This window comes from Limulus polyphemus, unplaced genomic scaffold (assembly GCF_000517525.1).
Source record: "Limulus polyphemus unplaced genomic scaffold, Limulus_polyphemus-2.1.2 Scaffold437, whole genome shotgun sequence".
Lineage (NCBI taxonomy): Eukaryota > Metazoa > Arthropoda > Merostomata > Xiphosura > Limulidae > Limulus > Limulus polyphemus.
The window spans coordinates 227,297-233,640 of NW_013666047.1; positions in this window are offsets into that span (position 1 = coordinate 227,297).

Below are 6,344 nucleotides of genomic sequence, written 5' to 3' on the forward strand. Positions count from 1 at the left end.
ATTTTTTTTTTCATATAGGGTCCGTGCCACGGACATCGTAGTTGTGGGGTCCCAATAGGGTCCATTGTTCACTCTGGAGAACAAGATAATAATAATCTCCCTGCCTTATACTACCTGTTACTGACCCTCTGTCATTCACACAAGATCTGTAGGACGTTTCCAACAAAAGAAACCAGAGCAAGTGTTGGTCGTTTTCATGACCTCTTTAACACCATAAAAAATAGAATTCAAAAAGTTCTATCTATAAATAAATACTTTTGATTCCTTAACTGTTTGAAGTATCTGCTAAATGATGACTTTAGTTAAGCCTGGTTCTAATATCGAATGTTTAACAGCAAACAGTAAAATCAAAGATATAACAAAAATATGTTCAGTTGTTATTTGTGGCTTGTTTCGTACGCATAACTGTTAGTGAAAATCTAAAGTAAATATAATAGAGAAGATACAAATACACGTGACCGTTCTTGAGTTTCCAGTGCACTGTAACTATATAGAATGCCCCCGGTGACTCAGCGGCAAGTCTCACTACAAGGTGTTTGGGGTTTATTGGCGCAAAACAACGCGGCTATCTGCGCCAACAACACTACAATTCGGATTTTCATACCCGAAATGGGCAGAACATAGATAAGCCATTGTGTAGCTTTGTGCTTAATAACAAACAAACAATAAGTACGCCGAAAATATATATGCAAAAGTACTTTAATAAAACTATAAATGTCGACGGGCTAATTCACAGAGAAAAACCAACAAATTTAAACAGATTTAACTGAAATGAGATGTAATTTATGTTTAAAGACACGAGATTTTGCTTGTATGATGAATGATTATTGTATTAAGTGCTCTGCATCCAAGCGCCCTGTTGCTATAAGAGAAACTGTTTGATTATGTCTAAACTGAAACCGACTATGTTTAGACTAAGATGATAATTTCTCGACAATTCTGAAGGATATCCCACGAGACCAGGACTAGGTACAGTTGAATGACATATCTGTAAAGGTAGGTAATTACCAATACCATAACTATAAATAAAACATGAAAGCGTTTAAACTGATTTTCGTTGAACTTAAAATATTCAAATTCAGCATTCAAAAATCGCTGTTTAGCCTAAGTTACTACACATGATGTCGAAGGGTTTTACAAAATACATTAAATCAATTTATAGTTGATATAGCACTTGTTTATCATCAATAACACTGAAAGTGACCCATAAATTCGTTAGTGAATCATAACTAATTGATAGACTTAAGGAAATACGCTTTCTCATTTCGGTTTCCATTTTACAGTAAGTGTATAATTTTTTAATTAACTTTTTGTTGAAGTCATAAAAAGTATCCTTCTTTACAGAGCTGTTCAAGCATGCAGTCATGACATAAGCTATTTAACTGCATATGTATTTCGTGGTAATCAGTGTTACTAAACATTACAAAGATGTTTGTTTGTTTGTTTGAAATTAAGCACAAAGCTACACAAAGGGCTATCTGTGCTTTGCCCACCACGGGTATCGAAACCCGGTTTCTAGCGTTGTAAGTCCGTAGACATACCGCTGTGCCACTGGGGGGCACAAAGATGTTAATAATGATGTTAAGTAGGTTACTTTTAACGCCCCCGGTGACTCAGTCTGAGGGCTTATATTAATAAAAATCGGATTTCGATACTCGTGGTGAGCAGAACACAGGTAGCTCACCGTGTCGCTTTGGGCTTAGCAACAGTCCACCAAACTATCACTCTTTACTGATGCTATGCAGTAAATAGGCGGCAGAATTTCAACGTCCAACTTTTATTTTAATGTAAAGTTCACATGATATTTAAGTTTTGGACACAATTACCATACGCTGACGGATCGTGATCGCTAAGGGTAAAAATGTAACAAACAATCCTAAAATATTTTAAGTTCTCTCTTCTTCTTCTTCTTTTTTGTCTAACCTAATGTGCGTTTTCCATAACAGCATTTGTGAGCCATGCGATAACTTTTAACTCTATTTTATTCCATGCAAGGCCTCTCCCTCTCTCGGTTCCAAAGCTCATAAGTCCGACTAGATTACAACACAAAATCTTTCTTGACATTTATCAGTTGTCAACTCTTATGATGGCTGACGCCCCAAGCTGCTGGAACTTGTAACCAGTCTGATGAAACATCACAACAAACCTGATAATGGAATGAAAACTGAGTGTTGTAGTCCAGTCAGCCTGATCAACTGTGTTGTCAACTCTCAAATTACAATATTTAATGCTGTGTGGTCCACACTGTGCATCATACCAAGTATGATTTAAAAAAGAAACACAGAACACGAGTGATTTTTGCAGAATGGAACTGATTGCAATATTAACGGTATCTAACATGTTATTGGGGAAACTGAAACCAACCAAGTCATAGTTTAGAAAAATGTGTTTACGAAGCTGTTGGAGGATCCCCATCTAAAATTTTAGGCTAACAAAATGCAGTTGCGGGAAGGTTACTGCTCTTAGAAGAAAAGTGCAAAAGAAATAAGAAGAAAAAAAAGAAGAGAATATCATACCATTGGGGGTGGTGAATTAGAAAATCTTACCCCCTGAAGTTAGCGTTCCAACCCCATTATGGTAGTCGAAGCTCAAATATAAAAGGTAACATTAGTAGCACTGCAAAAAGATAAAACTAGAATAAAATCCCTAAAGAGTTGTTTAAACTAGTACGCCACCTATCCTTAACTAGTAAAATCTACTGATTTTAAATATTCTTTTGCCCTTTATATGAAATTGTGTATTCATGCGTGTTAATGATGTTAATGCGCATGAAAATAGTGCCAAATAGTGTTAAAAACTAATATCTAAAATCTCCCTCCCCAGTGGCACAGCGGTATGTCTGCGGAGTTACAAAGTTATACCCGTGGTGGATAAAGTACAGATAGCCCATTGTGAAGCTTTGTTCTTAACTACAAATAAACAATTTATGTAATATACTGTTACATTTGTTAGAAAATATTTTAATAAATTTATTTAATATTTGTTTATCAAATCCATTAGATATTAATTTTCTATCAATATTTTAATATTAGCAGTAAAATACCATAATTTGTTTAAAATTCTACAAAATCTGAGCAGTTGTAAACTTATAATACAAGAATATGGAAAATTACTGTTAGCAGAAGACGAGTTGTATTATTGGAAATGAAAAATATATTTCTTTTATCAAGAGTATTTAATTAATGTAATTATTAAGTATTTTGATTTTTAGATCTAGCTAATGTGCTTCTAATGCAGAAATTGAAGTGTTAACAATTTCTAATTTTATTAATTAAATAATTTTAATAAAATTAATTATTTCTGAATTATTTGTACTAACTAAATCATCAATATATCTAGAAGCTAAAGCAAAAACATTCGGATTTATATTTCCCCGAGGAGACATCGGTAGGCCTACGGACTTATAACAACCAAATTCCGAGGTTCTGTTCCCCGCGGTAAGCACAGCGTATAGTTCAATGTGGCTTTGCTCTATGACAAACAAACAAACCGGATTTATAAATTTTCAATAGACTTATTTTCATAAAGATATGAATATTTAACTCCCATTGGTACACCTGTTTAAATATTTAACACCCATTGGTACACTTGTTACCTGTTTAAATATTTAACACCCATTGGTACACTTGTTACCTGTTTAAATATTTAACACCCATTGGTACACTTGTTACCTGTTTAAATATTTAACACCCATTGGTACACTCGTTACCTGTTTAAATATTTAACACCCATTGGTACATTTGTTACTTGTTTGAATACCTGATTATTAAAAATGCATAATTATTATAAATACGGAAACTTAATATATCTTTTGTATCTTTAGAGGTAAAATTTGTTTCTTCAAGCAATTAAAAAAAGAATACAATACCGTTCTATTAATGAATCCATAGCTAAATCTAAATCATTTACAGGAATTGTTGTATATAAAGCAGTAAAGCCAAATATTTGAACACATTTAACTTTTCCACAATTACTTAAAGATTCTAAAATAGGTTGATTATTTTTTATTATCCTAAAAAAGTAATTTTATTATTAATGCTATTTGTATTTTTAATTCTGTAAAATAAAATGTTAAGTAATTTATTTAACAAAATGGCTGGTTCTTTAATAATCGAGCTGGAAATAAATATAAATTTTGTCGGACATTTAAGTGTTTAAGTATAACATACAGGAAAGGTAACTACGAAAAATGATTTGAATTGGAAGTAGCATATAAAAAACTTTGTATTTATATATATATAAGTTTGAACCATTAATGAAAGCATAATATATTTTGTAACATATTATTAACCAGAGGTGTAGGAGGCAACTTAAAAGTAGGTGGATAAGGTTTATTTGACCGAGCGAAACAAGGAAATATGCGACTGGGGCCTAGGGCTCTGGAAGCTCTTGAGTTCTGGATTGAATTTTATGAATTCTCCTGCTATTCCTAGAGTAATTTTCCTAATTTTGATGGGTTTTTTTTCTGGATGGAACAGATTTAAGAAAGGGAGGCTAGCCTCCCCCATTCCTACCCACTGTTAACTAACTTAATAACTCAAAGTAGCCAAGAGAAATGAGTGTGGGTCATGAAAGACATTATTTGCAAAGATATAATGTAAATGTCAACAACTGTAATGCCATTTTTTGCTATCGTAAGGCATGAATTCAGATTGAAAATGAAGCACTTATGGGAAACACTAAATGAATCTTACCACATTTCCTTCTTTTTATCAGGTTGGTTTGATGTTACGAAAACACTTCACTGTTGTATAAAAGTATAGTGTATATGGAACTAATTTTCTTACATGTTGATGATCGTTTCTTGAGTTTTCTTTTTATATTTTTTTCAAGTTTACGAGATCTGGTAGTTTCGTCACGACGTGGCATGATCATTCACAGAGTCGATGTAAGACGAATTTTTATCGACATGTGTACAGCATGTCGGGCTACGATTTCGAAGGACCTAGAACTCATCAAGACATAAAACGTTTCAAAGTGTCTATTTTGTCAGGTTACAGCAATAGAGAAGTATGGGAACATGAAGCTATTGCATGTATATGCATTTGCTACCCTACAAATCTTAAGTGTAACACTTCTTAAGTGTAACTATCGTCTTTATCTAGAACATTTAATATATAACTGTGGTGTTTGTCATCAATTATAGACTTCAATCTTTTGATTTGATTGTTACCTTTTCATGTACAGTAAGATCAAATCTGGACTTTCAAACACGTGTTACTCGTATCATTTAGAGATATTCCATGAGTTTTGGAATACTACAGTTATACCGGTGCATGAACTTGTAGTCTGTAAGCCTTACCCACAAATAGCTTTTATCCACGCTGTTGCAAGTCACTTTTAAAAATAATTGTCTTGTTTCTGTAACGTTAGACATAAAATTCACAAAGATACGGCTAGACTACGTAACGTTAGCTCATGCTTGATGGTCAGCTTGATGGAGACTATAAAAACACTTACACAAGCTTGATGAGCTTGGCGCTTCGGTTTGAAGCTCGCGCAAAGTTACACGAGGGCTATCTACGCTAGCTGTCCCTAATTTAGCAATGATAGACGAGAGAGAACACAGCTAATTAACACCATCCATTGCCAACTCTTGGGCTACTCTTTTACTAATGAATAGTGGGATTGACCGTAACATTATAACGCTCCCACGGCTGAAAGGGCGAACATGTTCGGTGAAGGAGATTCGAACCTGTGATCCGCAGATTGCGAGTCAAGCGCCTGAACCACCAGGCCATGCCAGGACTCGACGCTTCGGTATGAGATACTCATAAGTACATTTATTTATACTTATAGCTGCTTAGATTCATTATCTAAGCGGTCAGTGGGTATTTTCAGTCTTTTCGAATATGCTATTCTCTGTTAATAAAACAACAAAAAAACGGTCTACATCAAGTGGCCTTCTTATTACTGGGCATTTCAAAGTCAACCTTTAGCTGTATACAGATTTAAGTGTACCTGTCGTGGCTGTGTAGGCAGGGTTTTTGTTTTCTTAAGTCTCATTATTCAATCAGACGTGAGTAGCCTAGGAGATGGCGGCGTGGGTGTGTCGACTAGCTGCCTTCCTTCTAGTCTTTAAATTCATAATTAGGGCGAGTATGCACAAACAGCGCATGTGTATAACTTCTGAACAAATATTCTAAAACAGGCAAAATTATAGAGACTCGGCATGGCCAGTTGTTTAGGGCGATTGACTCGCAATCTGAGGGTCGCGGGTTTGAATCTCCGTCCCACCAAAAATGCTCACCCTTTCAGCCGTGGGGGCGTTTATAATGTGATGATCAATCCCACTATTCGTTGTTAAAAGAGTAGCTCAAGAGATGGCGGTGGGTTGTGGTGAC